Source organism: Pelodiscus sinensis, chromosome 3 (assembly GCF_049634645.1).
Source record: "Pelodiscus sinensis isolate JC-2024 chromosome 3, ASM4963464v1, whole genome shotgun sequence".
NCBI lineage: Eukaryota > Metazoa > Chordata > Testudines > Trionychidae > Pelodiscus > Pelodiscus sinensis.
This window is the reverse complement of record NC_134713.1, coordinates 195,105,836-195,129,878: the sequence shown is the minus strand read 5'-3', so window position 1 is coordinate 195,129,878 and position 24,043 is coordinate 195,105,836. Positions and strand designations below refer to the sequence as shown.

General features: G+C 41.1%; 1 protein-coding gene across 5 annotated transcripts in view; it reads left to right on the top strand.

Annotated features, from left to right (window-relative positions):
- The window catches only part of RALGAPA2 (Ral GTPase activating protein catalytic subunit alpha 2), a 383,681-nt gene that overhangs the window by 321,255 nt on the left and 38,383 nt on the right, over positions 1 to 24,043 (top strand). The window lies entirely within an intron of this gene.

The following is a 24,043-nucleotide window of genomic DNA, read 5'->3' as shown; positions in this document are numbered from 1 at the left end:
ACACTCACAAGAACGCCCTTTGAACCAATGGCAACCGCACCACTTACCTTTCTTACCATGAAAACGTTGTTCCTTCTGGCGATCACTTCTGCAAGGAGGATCAGCAAACTCACGGCTCTCACAGCCTCACCTCCATACACAACCTTTCACAAGCACAGGGTCATCCTGCGGCCACACCCGTCCTTCTTACCAAAAGTGATCTCAGAATTCCATCTCAATGAACTGATAATCCTCGTCACTTTCTACCCAAAACCACATTGTTCCAGAGAAGAAGCCATATTACACACACTAGATGTCAGAAGGGCAATTGCCTTCTATCTGGATAGGACTCAATCCTTTCAGTCATCCCAAAGATTGGTGGTATCCCTAGCCAAAAGCCAAGGAAAAACCACTGTCTCCCAGTGCATATCAAAGCTAATAACATCATGCATTACTACATGCTACTCACTCCATCATGGGTCATTACCAACAAATCCAAAGGCCCACTCTACCAGAGCTATAACAACATCAGCTGCTTTCCTAAAGGGAGTCTTACTCCAGAAAATACGCAGAGCAGCCACATGGTCGTCTAATCACACCTTCATAAAGCATTACGCTATTCCACCCTGCTTCACAACAGATACTGCAGTAGCCACCGTGGTTCTCTCCACAATCTGTAGCAATCGATCAAAGCCCACTGTCCACGTGAATGGGCACTGCTATACAGTCACCAAGTGTGGAGCACCCATAGTGATGTCATTTGAAGAAGAAAGAAAAGTTACTCACTTTGTGGATTAATGATTATTCTTTGAGATGTGTGTCCCCTTGGTTGCTCCACTACCTGCCCTCCTCCCCACTTCTTTGGGCAATAATAGCAGCCCATGAGGGCGTCGAAGAAACAGAGGAGAAGCGGGCTTCGCACGCTACTTCAAAGGTGGGAGTGCTACTCTCCACTCGTGCATGCGCAGCCCACCCGATCGCTGCTCTCAAAGTCTCCAATCTGTGGTGCCGGGACAAGCCCGACACCAACTGTGAAGCACTCACAGAGACACACATCTTGAACAATAATTTCTGCACAAAGTGAGTAACTTCTCTTTCAGAGCAATTTAAATAAACATGACCCATATTTTTGAAAACCATACATATCATTTTTACAATGCATGGGAAAATATCACCCCAGACAAATGGATTTTTAGGTGCACTAAATGAAGATTATATGACCCAGTTCAAATTTCTTCCTCAATGCAACCTCCCTTTCCGGGGACCTTTCTGACAAGAACTTAAGGATAGACACCCAAGCTCTGCTGCAAGCAGAAACTATTAAAAAAAATTGTATTCGAAGAACAAAGGATTGAGGTACTTTCTAATCTCCGGACCAATTCTAGACCTCAGAGCTTTTAAACAAGTTCCTCAGAAAGTTTTAATTATGCATGGTAACTATGACACTGATATTCCCTCTCTGTCCTCTATGCATTGGCTCTTCAGCCCAAGAATGCATATTTCTTGAATTTCGAAAAGAGCTCTGTATTGAAGAGACAATGACCAGCATCATGAGGGAGTGGCCATTATCCTTAAGAAGGGGATTGAGAAATGTTTGCTAGAGTGGAAACTTGTCAACAGCAGATTGATGAGGGTCAGATTGAAAGGAAGACAAGTGAACATCACCTTGATCCAGGTTTATGCTTCAACCAATTACATTGGTGAAGAAATTAAAGACATCTTCTATGAGCGGCAGAAGTGGAGTCTACACCACACCACGATCTTACCATCATCATGGGTGATCTGAATGCCAAAGTGGGAAATGACAACACACATTGTGACAGGGCCATGGGCAGACATGGTTGTGGCACTGTGAATGATAGTGGTGAAAGACTTGTAGGATTTTGTTCTGTCAACAGTCTGGTCATTGGAGGGACTCTCTTCCCACACTGCAACATTCACAAGCAGACTTGGTTTTCGCCAAATGGCAGAGACAAGAACCAGATCAATCATCTGATGATCAACGGTACATAGAGACACAGCTTGCAAGATGTGAAAGTGAGGAGAGGAGCGGATGTTGGTAGTAATCACCATTTAGTGATGACACTTGTGAAACTTAAGCTGCGAAGAACAGGTATTAAGACATCCATACAAAGACTCTTCAGTGTTGAAAAGCTACGATATGTCACCACAAAGACTGTCTTCACCATTCAACTGAGGAACAGATTCCATGCTTTGCAAGATTTAAGGGATGATGTATCTACCAGTATCACAGATAAAATTAACATGGCATGGGAACAGATTGCATCAGTCTACACAAAGAGCAGCGAGGCCTGTCTGGGTTTTGAGGATAGGAAGAAGAGGAAGGAGTGGATTAAGCCTGATACATGGAAAGCCATTGAAGAGAGACGGGACATAAAAAAGAGGCTGGTAGATGTCAAATCAGCCAGAATTCAAGAAATATACACCTGGTGACCATTTTCACATTTCCGTTTCAGAGCACATTGATCTTTGCTCATCCTATGACAGCACAGTTCCTGAAAGGTCTGGAATGCCTTTACCCACATGTCAGGGACCCAGTTCCCCCTTGGGATCTGAATCTCCTGCTGTCAAGGCTCATAGGTCCCTCCTCCATGTCTGAGCCCTTAGCATCTTGCTCCCTTCTGCATCTCTCCTAGAAAGTCGCTTTCTTGGTTGTTATAACTTCCACTACTGTGTCTGAGATCAGGCCACTCGCATTAGAGCAACGTACACAGTCATCTATAAGAGTATGGTCCAACTGTGTCCACACACAGCTTTTCTGCCCAACATAGTTTCTCAGTTCCAAACAGGCTAACATATTTATTTACCAGTCCAGTGTCCAAAACTTCATGTAACAGATGGGGAGCAAAGGTCATGTACCCTGGATGTCAGGCAGGTGCTTGTCTTCTACATTGGTAAAACAAAGCTGTTACATAAGTAAACACAGTTGTTTGTGGCTGTTGCTGAGGGGATGAAAGGTCGATGGTGTCAGCCCAAAGACTTGTCCTGGATTATAGCCTGCATCAGCTATTACTGTGAGCTGGCAGAGGTGCCAGCAATTTGACGGCTCACTCAACTAGGGCACAGGCTCTCTTGGCAGCCTGACTTGCTCAGGTGCCGATCCAAGGAACTGCAACCTGGTCATCTGTCCACACATTCTCATCACACTATGCACTGATCCAGTAAGCTTGAGATGATGCTGACCTCTGCAGAACAGTGCTCCAATCTGCCAGACTCCAAACTCTGAGCCCACCTCTGAGGATTCTGCTTGAGAGTTACCTACAATGGAATTGACATGAACAAGCATCCAAAAACCAAAAAAAAAGTTACCTTCCTTTGATAATTGTTGTTCTTTGTGATGTGTTGCTGTTGTCCATTCCACTGCCCCCTGTCAAAATTGTCAGCGAGAAGAAACTGAGAGGGCAATAGAGATATACCGCACCATACGCATGGCACTCCAGAGGGCACCACAGCCATCCATATGGCTACTGCTAAGGCAAAAGTCTCCATGTGGTAATGCACATACCTACAATGGAATGGACATGAGCAGCACATCTCAAAGAACAATAGTTAGTGAAGGTGAAGAACTGTTTTTTGGGGGGAGAGAGAGAGAGAGTGTGTGTGTGTGAGAGTGTGGGGGAGAGAGAGAGAGAGAGAGAGAGAGAGGAAACTTACGGCTGTATTTATACCACTACAATCTTCATGTTTGCAAAGTGTATTTTAATTTTAATGGATTTTAAGCAACATTGTTCAATGATCAACAAAAGACACTGTGTTACATGAATAAAAGATTTCCATTTGGTACTTGTTAACCCTACAGTGACTAGCTAATGTAATTGAAGTGCAACCACCTGGTAGGGAGATTTTGCTGTCAACTGCCAAGGAAGGCCAAGTATTGAGAGTACCAGGTGTTCTGCTCTGTCTGTCTGATTGTTAACAGTGGAATAAACAGCATGATTGCACAGTATGGCTGGGAGGCTAGAATCTGAAGATTATTGCCAACGATCTTTTTAGATTTTTGAGTCTTGAGTATGCAAGTGTCCCTAATGAGCTCAGGTAGAGCTAATGCTGCATCTGTTTGCTGAAATTAAACTCTTTTGAACAAATAAAAGGAAACTACACTGGAATATTTGTTTTTATATTAGTCAAAGCTGAGCTTTCTGGGAGATGCAATATGGAAAGCTGAAAAAGTGTTTTTAAGGATTATATATTACAGAGAGCTGTGTACCTGTGTTCAAGAGGCTAGCTGGTCTGATACATGGCTGGAAATTGAAGCTAGACAAATTTAGACAGAAAATAAGGTGTAGATTTTTAAGTCAAGTTAATTAACTATTGGAACGGTTTACCAAGAATTGTGAAAGATTCTTCACCATTGGGTTTTTAAAATCAAGACTGACTTTGTTTCTAAAAGATATGCTCCAGATCAAACAGGAATTAATTCAGGAAAGTGTTATATAGACGACTAAATTTGATCACAATGGCCCCTTGTGGCCTTACTTTGTAAATATAGGAATTCACAGTTCAGTTTAGTTCTGGATACTTATAGCAATCATGAATATTTGTCATAAGAACTAGGAAGGCTAGCTACACCAGCTGTAGATGTCCTTTGTGCCCCTGGAATGCCACAGAATTGCCCTAATCAAGGGAAGAATTGGGCATAAATATGGATAGAACTAAATCTTGTATCATCTTGTCTATGTATATTTCAACATGCTAGGGGGCAAAATGCATTATTTAAGCTCCTCCTGCATTCTAAAATGACATATCTTATTTAACTATGGAGATGTGCCTTTATAATTCTGTTGTTTAAATCCTTAATTTTTATATAATTTTAAATATTTTGATTTTTAGCTCACTTTACCAGGCAACCATGATGAGACTGTCTGGAAATGAGGGATCACGTGAGGATTATTTGTTGTGTTCCCTTCCTTTGGGGCTTCTGGTTTTGGCCACTGTTGGCAGACAGGACACTGGGTTAGATGGACTGTTGGTCTGACCTCATATGGCCATTCTTATTGTGATGTTCTTTAACACCGGATGATGCTGCATTCTGGAGTAAGAACCTCCATAGTTACAAGCAGGCTCCCAATATACTCTGTCAGGGAGCCGCCTGCTAACCCTCTGCCCCAGATGCTGCCTCTGTATCAGAGGCAGCAGCATGGCCAGGGGGGAGATGGGAGCCAGTGCACATGGGGAACTGGCTTAAAAGTTGACAATTTCAGCCACTGCATGTTTACTTAAACACATTTTAACATCCCTAATATTAATACTCTCTCTCAGAATACTGTACCCTGCTTGGCCCTTGGGCGTCTGTCAGCCGACAGTCAGGGCAGTGAGTCCCTTATGACCGGCTGAAGTTCTTTTAAATTGTGCTTGGTTCTGTTACAGCAACTGAAGGAGTCAGGTTAAAGCTTAAACAGTTACTATTTTATTGTTACAGGGTAAACTTAGTTGTTAAATGCTACTGCTATGTTACAGATAACACAGCCACTACAAAGGACAGGACAGAAATTACACTAATAAGTCACTTACAGGTACCATGAAATCCTTTTGGTTCTCTGAGCTCTTATTAAATGCATGCAAAATAGACACATAGCAGGTATATATTCTCACCCCTGTGTTCCAGACTTGGCGTGGCCAGCGTCTTTCTCTCAATCCCTCGGGAAGAAGTAGGGCGAGGTTGGGCGTCCCACAGACCTCGGGAGACAATCAATACCTGCCAGCAGGTATAGATGATTGGAGCGCAAATGGGGTGGGCTACTAAACCCTCTTTATACCCCTTGGGTCACGTAGGCTTCTTCCTGGTCTCAAGTGGCCAATTAGGAAAAATGGCTTTGAACACCAAGTTTCCCACAAAGGGTGCAAAGCATAATTCACACCTGGGAAAATGCAGACAATGGGCACCTCTGGTATATGATGGGCGAAGATCCCTCTTCTGGGACAGTGCAGGCGTGTCAATTACTGGTACTAGCCATCAGGGCGATGGGAGGCCCCGGGTCGTCAGCTAGCCCATTTACTGTCTGGTTTCTGTTTATGGTAGAATCAGGGACAGGCAGCGCACCTGCGTTCTCATGGCATCAAAGGCTGACTGCCTTTCTCTTGCTTTCTGGCGGGGGGGGGGACAAGATGGGGTTCGTGTCTGGCTACAGCGTCATCTCCCTATACACCAACATCTCTCTCAAAGGTGACATCACTGTCTGCTTCAAATATTTACCAGACAATTGACAACCCTCAGCTATCTACCCCAAGCACATCACCAAACTCATTTATTTTGTCACACATAACAATTTTACATTCGCTAATGAATACTTTGTCCAAATCATGGGAACAGTTAGGATACTTTTGCGGTTCTCCAGTGTGCCAAACCATTCATGGGCCACCTCGAAGAAGAATTTCTGGACAAATGCTTCAGGAAATCAATAATATACCTGAAATTATATTGCTGATATTTTCATCCTTTGGATAGGTGATTTAAAATCCCTCAAACTTCCACCACAAGTTCAGCAATTAACTCCTATCCATTAAATTATCACTAGAACATTCCCATGCTGACATCAGCTTACTGGATAGCATGATAGTCTTCAACAATGGAACCGTAAAGATACTATTTACAAGAAATACGCCAATCACTACATTTATCTGCACAGATGCAGTTATCACCCCAAACACAGCAAGACAGATAGGCAGTCAGATACCACAAAATATGCTCTAAGGAGAAAGTTCTGGGATATATATCTTCACATGTTTAAAAAAGAGTTCTCTAAACAAAGACACTCTACCAGAGAAGTGTATCACATCATGGAATATCCTGAGAGAAACTGCTTCAAAACACTAGTAAAACCTCCACTGACCATATACTTTCAATGTATCCATCCACCCCATGCTGGAACCCATATGAGGTATCATCAAACAGTTTGAACCCATGCTCAATGCGGACCATAGTCTGAAAGTAATCTTTTCTGAACTTCTTGTGCCTTCAGACAACCTTCCAACCTGCTCAGTACCAGACGCAAGCTCCTCCCCAAACCAGGTCCCACGAAATCAAAGCCATACCTATCCCTGCCAGAACAAGAGATGGGAAAACTTCAAACATATCTCCACTGGCATGATCATCAACACTCCCCACACAATACCTTTCCAGATCAATGGATCCTACATGTGCTTAGCACAATGTGTGTTCCTCAGATAGTACACTAAATGCTCCAAGAACAACCAATGAACCCAACCAGAAAAATGATAAAAATATTATATCACCTGTGAGTAAATACTTTTCACAAAGTGATTGCTCTCTTTGACTTCTCAGTCAATATTCTCAAAGGAAACCTGCCACAACACTTTCAAAAGATGAACCAGAGAGCATAAATTCCTAAGGGCACGTCCTCACTTGCCATGCCAGAAACTGACATTCTGGCATTCGCTTTAGTAGGTCTAGTATAGACCAATAAATGGAATGCTGAGAGCAGCTCTGGCCAGTATCTGTACTCGCAGTCGCAAAGAGCATTTGCCCCCAGTGGGGATGGCACCAAGCTCAGTTTAAGGTAAGCCCACTCCAGCTGTGTATTCTATGTAGCTGGAATTACATACCTTAATCTGACCTTCCAGGTCTAGTGTAGACCTTGCCTGAGTTTTCTAAATACCAAAAATCATGGACTGAATAGAGATACTGGATTTATGGTTTATTACAGCAATCTATAATCCATTTATCCCTTCTCCCAGCTTTTTTTCTCCTTTCTGCCTTATGACTGGACAGGTGTTAATGGGCCAGGTCACTTGGTATGATCCCTTGAAATGTGTGTCAACTACTTATGCTAAACCGTCTGTTCCACTTTATATCTAGCTGTGACACTGAGTACATTTCCCAGACCTGACGCATAGTGTTTACGCTTGAAAGCTTGTTTCTCTCACTATCGGAAGGTGGTCCAACTTTGTTGGATAAGGTGATTTTTCCTCAATTAGATGTCTTTGAGGAAGGGTTAGATAAGTTTATGGGAAAAGGTATTGGTTATTTTCTGTTGTAAAAAAAGATTTTGGACTAAATAATTCAAGAAATCATTTCAAATTGCGTCACAATTGCGATTTTTAGCAGATTATAAAACTTGTGTACAGTTTTTGAACCTATTATATTATCTTCCTTTCTGAGAAAATCATAAGGAGCTGTTTTCAGCACTCACTAGAATAAAACCCCTGTCATCTACTGTTGTCTTATTACTATTTTTTCTTCTAGATAAGTTTTATGAGTACAAGTTTATAGATTTGTGCTTTAAAAATATAAAATAGCATGCAAGTGCTAAATATTATGTATTTAGATCTATATATCAAAGTAGACAGAATTCTTTATTTTATTAGTTACAGGTGTAGGTGCAGACTTTTTATTTTGCTGGTGTATTGTTCCAAATATACAGAGTATCAGATTGGTGATGTTCAAGCTTTAAAATATTGAATTATTCCATCATAATTTCTTGATTAGTAGATTCAGCATTACAAAGACATTCTTTGGAAAATTATGGCATATGATGGAGTGCCAGCCAAAATATATTAGAATCAAAGATATGTTCAGTAATACTGAATATGCAGTTAGAAATGGAGACAATATCAACCCAAAGGTTTGCAATGACAATTGGAATAAGATAAGGATTTATTAACTCCCCACTATTGTTTATCACGATGTCATGAGGAAATTAACCACAGAAGGCAATAGAGGACCTCATTTTTGCTGATGACATTGTCCTGCTTTGTTCAGTTCATTGCTTAATGGAAGAAAAGACCCAGCTTTTGGCAAATACAGCAAAACACGTTGGTTTGTTCAGCAACATGGGAAGATAAACTAAATGGCTGTAATACCCCCAATCTAGCCATTAAAAAGGGCAAAGAAACACTAGAAGAAAATAATTTACCTACCTCAGGACTGAGATGTTCAATGATGGTGACACTATGCTAGATTCTAAGCAACACATTTCTAAAGAAGCAAACAGCTTTCATGAACTTGAGAAGATTTTGAACAGTAGCAAAATTGGCACTAACACAAAAATATTATTTTTTAACATAAGCACCATGTCTGTCCTCCTTTTTGGAGCAGAGTCAGGAAAGCCCACAACAGCAAGAAATAAGATCAATTAATTCCAAAGTAAATGCTGATGGAACATCTTCTGAGTCCATTAGAAAAAGTGTCTTGCTGCATCAGAAATTCTAAATGGAACAAATAAATGTAAAGTGTCAAATATGGTAAGAAGACCAAGATGGACATATTTAGGACATACTTTAAGGATGTCACCAACATGACTTCCATGTCAAGGGATAGTATGGACAGCCCCTGAAAAGAGGATTTAGAGAAACTTTGCAAAATAGAGGCAGCCAAATCCATCAACATGACACCCAGAAACCTGAAGAGACCAGCACAATTGAGGTAATGGATTTCAGGAAGGCAGATTTTGATAAGCTCAGAGAACTTGTAGGTAAGGTCCCATGGGAAGCAAGACTGAAGCGAAAAACAACTGAGGAGAGTTAGAAGTATTTCAAAGGGACGTTGTTAAGGGCCCAAAAGCAAACAATTCCGCTGTGTAAGAAAGACAGAAAATATGGCAAAAGACCAGCTTGGCTTAACAAGGAGATCCTGCATGATCTCAAAATGAAAAAGGAGTCAAATAAAAAATGGAAACTAGGACAAATAACAAAGGATGAATATAGGCAAGCAACACGGGAATGCAGGGTCAAGATTAGAAAGGCAAAGGCACAAAATGAGATCAAACTAGCTACAGGCATAAAGGGAAACAAGAAGACCTTTTATAAATACATTAAAAGCAAGAGGAAGACCAAGGACAGGGTAGGCCCACTGCTTAGTGAGGAGGGAGAAGCAGTAACAGGAAACTTGGAAATGGCAGAGATGCTCAATGACTTCTTTGTTTCGGTCTTCACCGAGAAGTCTGGAAGTGTGCCTAACGTAGTGAATACAAGCAGAGAGAGGGTAAGTTTAGAAGATAGGATACACAAAGAACAAGTTAAAAATCACTTAGGAAAGTTAGATGTCAGCAAGTCACCAGGTCCTGATGAAATGTATCCCAGGATACTCAAGGAGCTGATAGAGGAGGTATCTGAGCCTTTATCTATGATTTTTGAAAAATCATGGCAGACGGGAGATTCCAGAAGACTGGAAAAAGGCAAATATTGTGCCTATCTATAAAAAGGGGAATAAGAACAACCCAGGAAACTACAGACCGGTCAGTTTAGCGTCTGTCCCAGGGAAGATAATGGAGCAGGTAATTAAGGAAATCATATGCAAACACTTGGAAGGTAATAAAGTGATAGGGAATAGCCAGCATGGGTTTGTGAAGAACAAGTCATGCCAAACTAATCTGATAGCTTTCTTTGATAGGATAACGAGCCTTGTGGATAAGGGAGAAGCGGTGGGTGTCATATACCTAGACTTTAGTAAGGCATTTGATACGGTCTCGCATGATATTCTTATTGATAAACTAGGCAAATATAACTTAGATAGGGCCACGATAAGGTGGGTGCATAATTGGCTGGATAACCGTAGTCAGAGAGTTGTTGTTAATGGTGCTAAATCCTGCTGGAAAGGGATAACAAGTGGAGTTCCACAAGGGTCAGTTTTGGGACCTGTACTGTTCAATATCTTCATCAATAATGTAGATATTGGGATAGAGAGTACGCTTATTAAGGTTGCAGATGATACCAAACTGGGTGGGGTTGCAACTTCTTTGGAGGATAGGGACATAATTCAAAATGACCTTAGCAAGTTAGAGAAATGGTCAGAGGTAAACAGGATGAGGTTTAATAAAGAGAAATGCAAAGTGCTCCACTTAGGAAGGAACAATCAGTTCCATACATACAAGATGGGAAGCGACTGTCTAGGAAGGAGCATGGCAGAAAGGGATCTAGGGGTCATAGTGGACCACAAGTTGAATATGAGTCAACAGTGTGATGCTGTTGCAAAAAAAGCAAATATGATTCTAGGTTGTATCAACAGGTGTGTTGTAAGCAAAACTTGTGAAGTCATTCTGCCGCTCTACTCTGCACTAGTTAGGCCTCAGCTGGAGTACTGTGTCCAGTTCTGGGCGCCACATTTCAAGAAAGATGTGGAGAAATTGGAAAGGGTACAGAGAAGAGCGACAAGAATGATTAAAGGTTTAGAGAACATGACCTATGAAGCCAGGCTTCATGAACTGGGCTTGTTTAGTTTGGAAAAAAGAAGATTAAGGGGGGACATGATAGCGGTTTTCAAATATCTAAAAGGGTGTCACAAGGAGGAAGGAGAAAATTTGTTCCTCTTGGTTACTGAGGACAGGACAAGGAGTAATGGGCTTAAAGTGCAGCAGGGGAGGTTTAGATTGGACATTAGGAAAAAATTCCTAACTGTCAGGGTGGTCAAATATTGGAATAAATTGCCAAGGGAGGTGGTGGAATCTCCCTTTCTGGAGATATTTAAGAACAGGTTAGATAAACATCTGTCAGGGATGGTGTAGACAGTGCTTGGTCCTGCCTTGAGGGCGGGGGGCTGGACTCGATGACCTCTTGAGGTCCCTTCCAGTCCTATTATTGCATGATTCTATGAACACAAGTCCAAAATAAATGTCAGAAACTGATGGATGATGCTGATGCAGGAGGATAAAGAAAAATAATGAAATGATTACTTAATTAAACAACATTCCATTTAGTTTGTGAGTGCAATTCTCAGGGCATTGGTTTTAAACTACAAAGTTCTATGGTTTAGGTCCTGTTAATCTTGGCAATACTTTTATTCCTCTCTCCCTCTTTGTTCCATCCCCAACATTAGACAGCTGCAAGATTTGTATGGCTGCAGGCAATTCATTCTCCGTAGAGAACCCTCTATTTTGGAACTTATTTCCATATTGATTTGATAGACCTTCCGGGTATACTGCAAGGCCTGGTCATGGGCAGAGGGACAGAGTGTATTTCTTTTGGTGTGAGTTTTAAGTTCTCTAACTGAAATTGTGCTGGTTTAGATAAGCGTTTACTTATTTAATTTTAGCAATATGTCTGTGCTTGGAAAATAGGCACATTTATAAATTAAATAATAAATATGTAGCACATATATATGGATATGTGTCTAGATGTGTATAATGGGGTAGGCTAGGCTCTGAAGCTTCTGGAAGCTTGTGACCTTGCTGCACCCCACCCAGGAAAAGAGCAGGAGAGAAGTCCTCCAGGCAGGCTGCTGCAGAAGAAGCCAATCAGGACCCAGCAAGCCAGTGTTAAGAAGCTGCTAAGCCTGGTCCAGAGCCAGGCAGTTCTTCGGAGCTCAAACTAGACAGATTAAGGGACTTGCTGATTGAGAAAGCGGCAGTACCTTGGACAGTTCAGTGTGAAGAGCTTATTGCAGACTAGGCTGGAGCCCAGAGTCGACTACTGAAGTCTGAGTGTAGCTGGTCGGAAGAATTGCAGAACCCTGGAGGGGGTGCTGCTGGGACTTTGAGGCACAGACAATGCAGACCTACAGGGAAGTAGCCAGGGAGTGGAATAGCAGTGAAACCTCAAAGACTGGCACTTAGCAGACAACTGCTGTTTACAGAGTTTCTGGGCCAGAACTCATAGGAGTAAGCAGGCCTGTGTCCCTCCAACCTTTCAGTAACTACTGGAGGGAAAGAAAGAAGGCTTATCCTAGGCAATCCAGAGGAAGGGGCATCTTGGACACCATCTGGTTCCAGAGTGAAGGAGGAGGAGTAAAGAGCATGTAGACACATGCCGTCAGCAGAAGGGGGCACTCACAAGAGATGGTGAACCTGTTACAATGTGATGACATTTATTTACCTCTATAGAGACCTGTATAAGCCCCTGTCTTATGCGATGTGGCCCCACTATACAATACTGTTCATCCCACTCTGCTGTTGGGTAATGTAAGGATAATATAATATATATATCCTAACCTCTGCATCCTTGAGCTTATTACTTTCATAAAAGTTTTGGGGAAAGATGGACATTGGCAGTGTCTCATGAAGTTTAAGAAATTTGATTTATGGCAGACCAAGTTTTGAAGTCTCAAAGACAGTGTCTTACTAACAGCTCTTTCACATCTATAGCAACAGCTCAGATATCTCCGCTGATCTGAATTGTCACAGTATGTCTCAGAGTGAACGACCATCTCCGCAATGACCATAACCCAGTTTGTAGGTTCAAACTCCAGCTCAAAGCCAGTGCAGATCCTGACAGTCTGGTGAAATGTTTTCCCGATATGTAACTCTGTTTGGTCATAGGGCTGCTGCTGTCTATACAAACTTGATTTTCTGAGTGATCTGAGGGCGTAGGCCCATGTGTAGCACATCACAGCAATGCAATTAGAAGATAACTATGCCACAGACCATTAACATAAGGACACCATGAAAGAGAAAAGATCACACTCTTCTTCATGGCCACTGCCCCTACCTGGACACCCAGAGGCTCCCTGGATCAAATATTACACATGAATTTGGCATTTATGTTAGAAGCACTGCTGAACTGTTTCAGTCTATACGACCAAATATAAGTTCCATCACCTCTCCTGAGTGTCTTTCATGACCCAAGCCACATTATCAATTTTGTCTAGGTGAACTTGCCTCCATGTAACTAAGTCATGTGATAAATTACGACTTACCTCTAATCCATCTTTATAAAAGAGCTACTATTAACATTCCAAAGAGCAGCTTCGAACAGCTCTCAGTGAAAATAATAATAAACTACCAGAAAAAATGTTTTCAACTTACACTCCATTAGCAGAATTTTCTTTTTCCTCCGATGCTTATGCTTTTGGATTCCTGCAGAATAAGGGAGCCTGATTTTACAGAGGGACATAGTATCAGTTAAATTTTTAAAAGCCACCAAAACTCTTCTGAAATAGATTTTTCTCTAAAATACATGTTCCATGCTAGTGCAGTCTGGTACAAAGGTTTTATTTTGAACGAGAAGATGGTTTGTTGTCAAAGAACTTTATTGTAATCCAGGAGTTCAATGCCTGTCTTTTCCCCAGACATCCTTCTCTGGGGGTATGTCTAACAGCTGTTAGTTCGAATTAACTTTAATAGGGGCTACACATGCAAACCGCTATTTCAAATTTAATTCGAAATAGCGGAGCGCTTAATTCAAACTAGGTAAACCTCATTCTACAAGGAGTAATGGCTAGTTCGAATTAAATAGTTTGAATTAAGGGCTGTGTAGCCACTTAATTCAAACTAGTTGGAGGCTAGCCCTTCCCAGGTTGCCCTGGTGGCCATTCTGGGCCAAACCAGGGAAACTCTTCTGACCCTCTCCCCCCCAAGCCCCGGAGCCCTTAAAGGGGCATGGTCTGGCTACAGTGCTTGTGCCAGTTGCAAGCCTGCCAGCACCCAGCCAGCAGACCCTTCACCTGGCACAGCATGATCCAGCCACCCGCTGCCACCCAGCCCTCCGCCTCTTCCCAGGAACAGGCTGGCGGCTCCCAGGAGCCTGCCCTGGACCGTAAGAGGCGGGCACCCTTCTGGTCTAGTGTGGAGATCGTGGACCTCATCGAGGTTTGAGGGATGGCCTCCAACGTCCACGAGCTTTACATTAGCCAGAGGAATGTGGCCGTCTACAGCCACATGGCTGCCAGCCTGGCCACCAGAGGCTACATGCGGATCCAGGAGCAGGTCTGCTGCAAAATCAGGGACCTGCGGCAGGCCTACTCCAGGGCCTCCCAGCCAGGGGATGACCCAGAGGCATGCCCTCATTATGAGGCCCTGGACCGCATCCTGGGTGCTCATGCAGTCCATGCCCCCAGGGTGGTGATTGACCCCAGGGCAGAGGGCCCCGTCCCTGACACGGAGGAGGAGGAAGAGGATGCTAAGAGCCAGGAGCCTGCAAGGAGCCTGCCCAGGACCCCCGAGGCATCCCACAGAGCACATCAGCTGTGTCGTCCAAGGCCAGGGAGGGCTCCACATGTGAATGCCATCATGCTCCCCTTATGTGTATGGTGGGGGTGAGGGTGGAGGAAGCCCAGGGACCGTGCACCTGGGCCTTGCCCACCATGGAGCAGCAGCTGGGTGTCATGCAGGGGCCCTAGCCCGTTCCGCACACTATATTGAAAAAAATGAAGGGCAATGACAATATTCAAGTATGTGACCCCTTAATGTGAACTTGCAGTGGTTTTCCATCAATATTTCCATTACCTTTATAAAGATTCTTAGTGTGATTCCTCATCTTAATTAAGGCCCCAATCCTGCAAACACTTAAACATGCAACTAGGCTCGTGTCAAGTAATTGCACATACAGGAATGATCTAGAGTCAAAATGCTACGTCCTGTGTCCGGATGAATTATTATATAAGGAATAGTGCAGATGCTCAGGGCCACCCCATCTCATGTCCAGTTGATGCCAGTGGGAGTTTTGCAATTGACTTTAATGGGAGTTGAGTTGGACAAGTACTTTTGGAAAATCTCCTGTAGTTTGTACAAGTAAATAAATGGCTTAGAATGTTGTTGTAAGGGGGGAGGAGGATCTCACGCTTTGAAATGGAACCTCTCATTCTCCCTAAGCATATACACAAAGTACTGGAGACAATCGTGATACAATGTTGGCTTTTCACTTTTTTTAACAGCTCTTCAGTAATTAGCTGTATGTTGTTTTTTGACAGTAGCACACCAAAGATGGCATACCGTTTCTATGAGTTAGAATATCCTAGTTCAGGGATTAGTAAATGGCAAATGTAATAAATAAAAAGGTAGGTTTTAATTCATTGTGCTCCCTTTTCTAAAGTCCAAAAGTAACAGCTCATTAGTCAACTTACTGAAAAAGATGTATTTTGTCAGTATTTTGAATAAGATTAACATGTTCACTAAGCACTAGAGAAGCAGGGAAACATTGCTTGGTAACATGTGATCTTTCCTCCAGTAATTTATCCCTCTGTGATCACCTAATTTTTGGACCAAGCTAGATAATTAGAGAACATGACCATCGGTGGTTATATATACATCAATAAAATGGGACAGTCACATTGTTATAATCGTTGTAGAAAAATGACCTAGAGATTTGTCTTCTGTAATCAGCCACCTTCTTTCATCCTGGATCTTTGCAGTGAAATTTGAGTCCTATAAAGTCTCTGCATGACAACATTTCCTTTTCACACCTGCCTAAGAATCAACATCTTTTCTCTGCATTGGCAAATGTCATAGGTGCCCAAGTCCTGCTTATAATTAGGTTTATCTGAGTGTCTTCTCACTCCTAGGTTTTGTGCTCCCTTAACTGAAATAGGCAGTTCAACTCAAGTTCTTAGCATTTTGGTCATTGAGGGCAGCAGTAATTTGTTGAACTGGTAGTTCTTTGGACATATGGTCTTGAGCATTATAAAGCTGACCTTACAGACTTACTGAACAAAAACTCTCTAATGGAAGCGGCCAGCACAGGGATTTTCAGACTGCATTGGGGATAAATGATCTCTGGCCCAGTGGCACTCCATAGACAATCTTCAGTGAGGCCAGGCCTTTCATCATGCCCCCTATTCAAACTGCAGTCACCACAGATATGTCCAACTTGGGATGAGAGACCCATCCTTTAGACCTCTGTTCCCAAGCATCTTGGGCTCTCTAAGAATGACTTTTGCACCATCAGTGTTCCGGATATTAGTGGCCTGGAATGCTCTAAGGACATTAGGATATGTCTATACTGCAATTAAGAGTCTGTGACTGGACTATACCAGCTGACTCGGGCCAGTGGGACTCAAGTTGCAGAGCATGTCTTCCCTTCGTTGACATGCTTTTTCCAATGCAGAGACAGAACTTGCTTCTGGTTTGCAGTGCTATATGGTTTATTTTGGGGATCAAATACAAGTTAAGAACAAAAATTCCAACCTCCATTTCATTCTGATTATTCCAATATTGGACTTAATTTGAAAGCTCTGTAATGATATAAGAACCTTCTCAGTTTTGATTCATGTATAATATTTTTAATGACTCAGTACAATTTGTGTAGACATTTTATATGTACAAAGGTAAGATGTCCACTGATATGAACTACTGTGGAAGGTGCCTGGGACCAAGTGGTGCTATTTTGCCTAGCTGCAAACTTCTGTTTTGGGGGTTCAGCAGAGTTGAATCTTCTGGGGGTGCAATGGATTGCAATGGTGTAGGCAAGTGTATTTACACCTCCCTGAGCAAACTTTGCTGAATATGGCTCATTGATTACAGTGGCTTGTCATTTCATCATACGGTATTGTAATAAACAGTTTTTATAAGGTAACCAGAATTTTAGCACTGTATTTTCATCAGCTTTTTCTGCTGCTCTCTCTCATTAAGGTTGATGTAAACTTGTAATTCATCACCACAAGTGGCTGAAATGAGATATTTTCAAGATTTGAATAACTGGGAAATGCTCAACTGCTCAGCCATCTTCTATTCAAGATGCATGGTGCTTTGCTTATTTGACACTGTTGATTGATTATTCACAAGTTAGTTATTTTGAATCCTTTGGTTTTCTATAACAAAGTCAGACTTTCTCAAACAGGTGACAAATATTTACGTGGGTTTTTAAAACCAACAGAACAGCTCAAAATATTTAAGATTATTTATGTGGATATCAAAATATAGAGCAGAAAATATGTCCCTTAATGGAACGTAACAGTTTCTTGTGGATAACAGGAAGTTTAGTAGTTTGAATTATTGTTCTCAAAGTATGTATCAAGTATCTTATAACCATGTGAGGCTGACATATGGAAAGTCCCCTAGGCATGATTACAGTGGGGACTGGATTTCACTGCAGGATAGAAGTGCCCTTTTGAAAGTAGATATGCTTCAGCATTTGAGCACTTTGGTGTTCAGATAAACTACCTAATATTAAAGATATGTATAGGACTCCTGTGCATGGCACAGAGTTATTTCATTCTCTTAGTAGGAGGGTTTATGATTTTAAAATGAATTACAAATAAGAGGCATTGAACATCTTATTTTAAGATTCTGCTTTTCATTCCATTATGGAACTCTTCTTTAGTTATCAGTTTAAAGGTATGTGTTTCAAACAATTTCTCAAATTACAGAGGCAAAATTGGGAGTTTGGATATATGTAACAGAATTATAAAGGCAGACAGAAGCCAGGAGGGAGAAACCCAGGACAGAAATACACTGGCAGTCCCTAAGGTCAGCACCTACAAGTTCCACTGACTTCTGTTGAAAGTTTGGGTGAATTTAAACGTCTCCTACACTGCAACTAAATGTGTTGCCAATGAGTTGGAACAGTGTTGTCTTGTGAAGCTTGTTTTTAAAGTGCTAGGTTTGTACACTGATGATAATACTGAAATCTTCACAAAAGCACATAATATGCATATAATGGGGCTAACTTTATCCTTTAGGCAGTTTTAACTGCTGAACTATGGTGATGAAAAACTCATAAGTAAGGTGCAGATGGGCCATAGTACTGAATGGGAGATGGAGCTTATAGAGGATTGAGTCTGCCATTTTCAGTGTAAGAAATTCTTTGGTTTTCAGCTTTTGGCTTGTTTCCTTAATGCATTATCTTTGTGACATGGATATTATGATGACTTATCTGTCTTGTGCACAGACACAGTTATGTATTTTCCTTTCCGGTGCATTAGTGTGGGGTTTCTTACTATCTTCACACAGGACTGCCATTCTTAGGCTATGTCTACACTACACAGTTTTTTTCGGAAAAACTTCACTTATGTCCACACTGCAATTGCTTTCTTTCAACAAAAAATTGAAAGAACAGAGGGGTTTTTCCAACATTGGTAAACCCTCATTCTACAAGAGAGAAGCCTTTTTCCAAAAGAGCTCTTTTGGAAAAAGGCGTGTGTGAACAGGGAGGAAGGAGTTCTTTCAAAAGAAGAGGGAAGAGGAAAAAGCACAGGTGCCCTGGTGGCCACTCCATCCATAGTAATCACAGCTTATATGTGAGAGAGCGTGTGGATGCAATCTTTCAGTGTGGACGCTATTTTTCAAAAAAGCAGATCACTTTTTTGATGCACTTTTGCTGTGTGGATGCTCTCTTTTGGAAGAAGCTTTTCCAGAAGATTTCTTCCGGAAAAGCTTTTTCTGAAAGAAGTCTGCAGTGTAGACGTAACCTTAGACTGCTGACAACCAAGATGATGGTCTTGACAGAAGGGTTTCAAATAGCTGCCACCACACAACTGTCATGTGGGTGGAGGGAGTGATCTCTCAACTGCACAGTGGCTGGGAGACTGGGCATACGTTACTTTTTCGGTAATGTGGTCCAGATTACTTGGATTGATGGGGCTTGGACTGTTTTGTGATGGACTCTGTCTCGTGCAGTGAGGGTGAAACCACGGTCTAGATGTGGTTCTTTTGAAAAGAAAAGCCTTTTTTAAAAGATCCTGTACTCTGACCGTCTAGACTGCAGTTTCACGTTCGAAATAGCATTTTTCGAAAAAACGCTGTGATGCAATTATGCAAATGAAGCGCGGGAAATTCAAATCCCGGCTTCATTTGCAATTTCGATATGTCTAATTTACATCCCTCTTTCGAAAGAGAGATGTAGTTTAGATATACCCTAAGGTGCCACAGGACTGCTTGTTTATATGAGTGTGTATGTATGTGGTGTTAGTTAGGATTCCTCTGTATTATTAATTTTTATTTTTAAAAACACAAGTTATTTGAATAGGCTTTTTATTTGTCAAATTGACACATACTTTTTGTGGGGATAATTATAGACAGAAATTAAAAGTAAGCAATTAGTATCTTTTTCCTCTGTATTACAACATTGTATTCTTGTCTGTCACACAGCTTGATAACTTTGTATTGGATATATGACTACACTATACCATCATAAAAATTAATATTTTGAATTTATTTCAATTTTTTCCTGTTTTTTTGCTATTTTAAATGAAGAATATAGTATGTCTAGCTTACAGCTTTCTTATCAAGGTAAATTTAATGTGTCTCATGAGATCACATTCTTTATTTCTGAGATTTGTAGATTTGCCCACAATATTTTTGACTGACAGATTTTTTTTATTTTTGCCAGTCTTTCTAAGTGCTGCATTGCGAAATCATTTCCAAAGTATATGGGAGTTTTATATTAAGAATAATCTGTAATAAGAGAAGTAACTTATAATGAAGATAAATTGCATTTGTGATGTTTTTCTGCAGAGCAGATAGCTGTGCAAATAAGATTGGCTGATAACAAAGGCAGTAAAGAGAACTGAGAAAAACCCTACATCTAAAGGTGGTGGATATGCATCAATGAAATGAAAATGCAGAACTGTTGGATGATACTAGGAAAGTAACCAATTGCTCTTTCAATGTTATCATGAAACTAATCATCTAGATGATGTGATGCATCTGTTCCCACGAGGTCTTCTTCAAGGAAGGAATAGTAGTAAACAAATTATGATGCTTTACTCCCTTTTTCATAACAAATGAAACACTTTCCCCCAAAGCACTTGGGAAGACTAATCTATCACATATTCTTGGCATCCTACAGAAAAGTAGAAGCAGTCCCTGCTAAACTGGTAGTTCTTAGCTCTCCTTGGGCTATGACAAATTGAACTAGAGCCAGGAGTAGATGGCACAGAGCATTTCAGCACTTAAGGGCAGAAGCCCTAGTTTTTCACCTGAGGACAGACACTGTATTGTTTTATTATTACATTATTCTTCTTCCAAGGTGTTGGACTTCCGATATACAATTGTCCTATTTTCATTTTAAAGCCAGTGATATTAATCATCATTGAGAAATATACTGTATTCCTTCAGGTTACATTTTACAGACTGCTGCTGAACATTACTACATACAATTATTTGTATTATTTATATTATAGTACTGTGTAGAGAACCCATTTGGGTTTGGGATCCCATTGTGTTTCAGGGTTATAGGAAGGTACAGCAAAGTTACTCACTGTTCACTGCATCATCTACAAGTACAGCAGACAAAAGGCTCAGGTGCGAGCTGCTGAAAATATGAAAGAGATTTTCAAAGGCACAAAGTTCCCTAACTCTCATTGAAAGCCCATGTGTGCTGGACATCTAACTCCCTTTGTATCTTTGAAAACCTCCGTCAAAGGTTGCAACTTCGTCTAGATTTTCTAAACCATGTGTTCCTCATGGTCAGAACAAACCTAGTATGGAGGTTTTACCCACGAAAGCTCATGATACCGTCTACATGTTTTGTTAGTCTTTAAGGTGCTACTAGACTACTAGTTGTTTTTTAAGTTTTTTCTAGTATGGGGAGGCAGCACAAGGTCCTCTGTCCAACATAAATCTGTATGGGAATCTGTACACAAGGTGGCTGCACTCTCTGTGCCTCCCAGTTTCTGCAGAGGAGAACTTTATGCTTGCTTTGAATATGGGAAAGATTAGGGAGGAGCAACAGCTTTTGTTCTAAGCCAGTCCAATTCCATCTTGGGCAACGATTTCATCCCAAGGGCTGGAGCAGCTACCATAGAGGGGCTGTATTACATTCTTCTGGCCTAGCTGTGGGTTAAAGCAGTGAGTTTCATCCTCAGCTCCCATCTAGTCTCTTGCACAATGCCACTGACTCAAGGAGTTTTCCAGGGCTCATAGAATTTCACTTCAGATTCTTAAATATCCTACTAATAAGAAACTCTTGTTCATATTACAAGAAAGTTCCAGCATCTAATGTTATAGTATGTAACTCACTGCCTGACATACCAAAAATATCATTTAAAAATGTGAAACTGTTAAATATGGTTTAATTGCACCTTTTCTGTGACAGATATATGCCACCAGAAATCCCCAAAAGTTTTCAGTTCAATTTATGCAGTGCTGGCAGTATAACTGGACCATAACTGATAGCAAGCCTATTAAGCATATTGAGTTTCACATATAAATCAACCATCAGAACATTTTATTTTAAAGTCTGACATGATATGTTTTTACAGTGCTTATTGTAAGCTGATTAGGTATGTAAGGGTTGTGTGCTGACACTTTATGTTGAAATCATTTTTATGATCTCTATGTTGCTGCCTTTTGGTAAACCCCTAACATTTATATCCGTATTAGTTTTCATATATTAATTTGGTATTATGGTTAATACCTCCTTAGGGAATAATTTTGGTAATCCTTTTGTGAGACATTATAAGGTGGTTATTAAATAAAATAAAAAATTAACTTCGTATTTTGGGCATGCAATTCCTCAGTGTTCCAGTCGCCATTTGAGGCACAATATTTGCTAACATTTTATCTTTACTGTGCAATTTCTTTGTTTAATAAGGATGTTTTAGCTTCACAATGTCCAGTGAAAAGAACAAAAGAAATACATATCTGTGTTCCAGCATTTGGGCAGGGTTTGACTGGCTCTTAACCCCATTCTTATCTATTGTATATTTTCAATAGGAGTGCAGTGATTTCTCTTCTGGTGATTTTACGTGGGACCTGAGGCTGAACACTTAAGAGTATTCAGGAGCAAAAAGTCAGTTTCTGATTGCTTATGTGGCATGATTCTGCATTATTAGGATCAATGGGAGTTTTGCCAGTGATTTGGTAGAGAACAGAATCACAGTACTTAGGATGGAAATCAGATGGCAAAACTTTAGCCAAGCCTGTTGGTCCTCTTGTTCCTATTTTCAGTAATACAAAAACTGTTGCCTCTTTTGTTTTTACTGCAACTATTTCCAAAAGTTGTACATCAAGATGCACATTATAGTCATTCCTACACTAAACTGAGAGAGTAAATTTAATGCTCAAAAGATATAACGATTGATGTGGATGAGTGATAGGGTACATCTACACAGGGCAAAAGTCAAATTGAGATGCACAACTTCAGCTGTGTCAGTTGGGTAGCTGAAGTTGAAATAGCTTAATTCAGCTTTTAGTGCTGTCTACACAGCAGGGAATTGAAAGGAGGACACGCTTCCTTTGGCTTCCCTTCCTCCTTGTAAAATGAGGGCTACAGGAGTTGGAGTAAGAAGTCCTCCATCTTGACATTATTTCAAAATAATGGCTTGCTGTGTAGGCACACATTTTGTTGTTTTGAAATAATGCCAGTTATTCCGATATAATGCTGCTGTGTAGCAGTACTCATAGATATTACCAGCCAGTTACTTTTTGGCACTAGAGTCTTAAAGGCACAATCAACAAAACAATTAAAAGCTCAGTGTGCTCTGGTACTCTTTTTGTATCCTGTAGCTGCAAAACTTACCTAAGGAGACATGTCATCACCGAAACAGTTTCTCTAGTCTTGTGTACAATAATTATTGGCCACATAATCAACTGAGAGTTACATTTATGGAGGAATCTGGAAACTTCAAGTTTGGGCTGGTGAAATCTCCTAATTTATTTCAGTTGGCAAAGCTTGCTCTCTCACTGAATGGGTAACTGAATTAAACAAATTGGCTGATCTCCCAAAGCCTACAGCCATCCATGTGAAAGGAGCCCTCTGCTGTCACACTACCTCTCAGTCTGTCCACTAGCCACTCAGAAGTCCCTTCTTCGGGTGGAATTCATACCAGTGATGGGAGCCCTAAGAGATTAATGCAGATAGTTAGCATTAACTTGCTTGGCAATCCCTGTAGGGCTGGAGGAAACCAGTCTCTTTGTTTTGTATTTGGACTGAGTCTAGTACACTAAAGTCCTAATCTGTCACTGGAAGACCTATGTACTACCCCAGTACACATCATTATATTGTGGTTAGTCAGTTCCTCCCTGCCCTATCCATATACCCTGTGCTTGCATGAAAATAATGGCATATCATCAAGATGTATGTGGGATGGTGAAAGTGTTTAAATGTTACCCTGAACTGCTGTCTACAATCACTTTATTTCTAAGGTGAAATGTAAAAGTATGATGATCTGCAACTGCAGTGACTGCAGAGGCAATGGGAGTTTGAGAGACCAGAACATTCATATCCTGCTGTGGCTAACTTATGTTCTGTCCTCCACAATTCCCAGCCAGTTTCATTTCTGATTACTGCAGGATATCCATTTTCCGAAGGCCAGTCTTACAAATGACCGGCTATACAAACAGTTTTTCCTGATCTGCAGAAAGGTGAAATCATACCGCAAAAGTGCTGCTGCTGAAGAACAAGTCAATATCTCTTCACATCTGATGTCTTTGGTGCATTGGAAATCGCTTTGCAGTGGGTTTGAAGGAAAGGAAGATAGTGATGCAAAACATCCTAC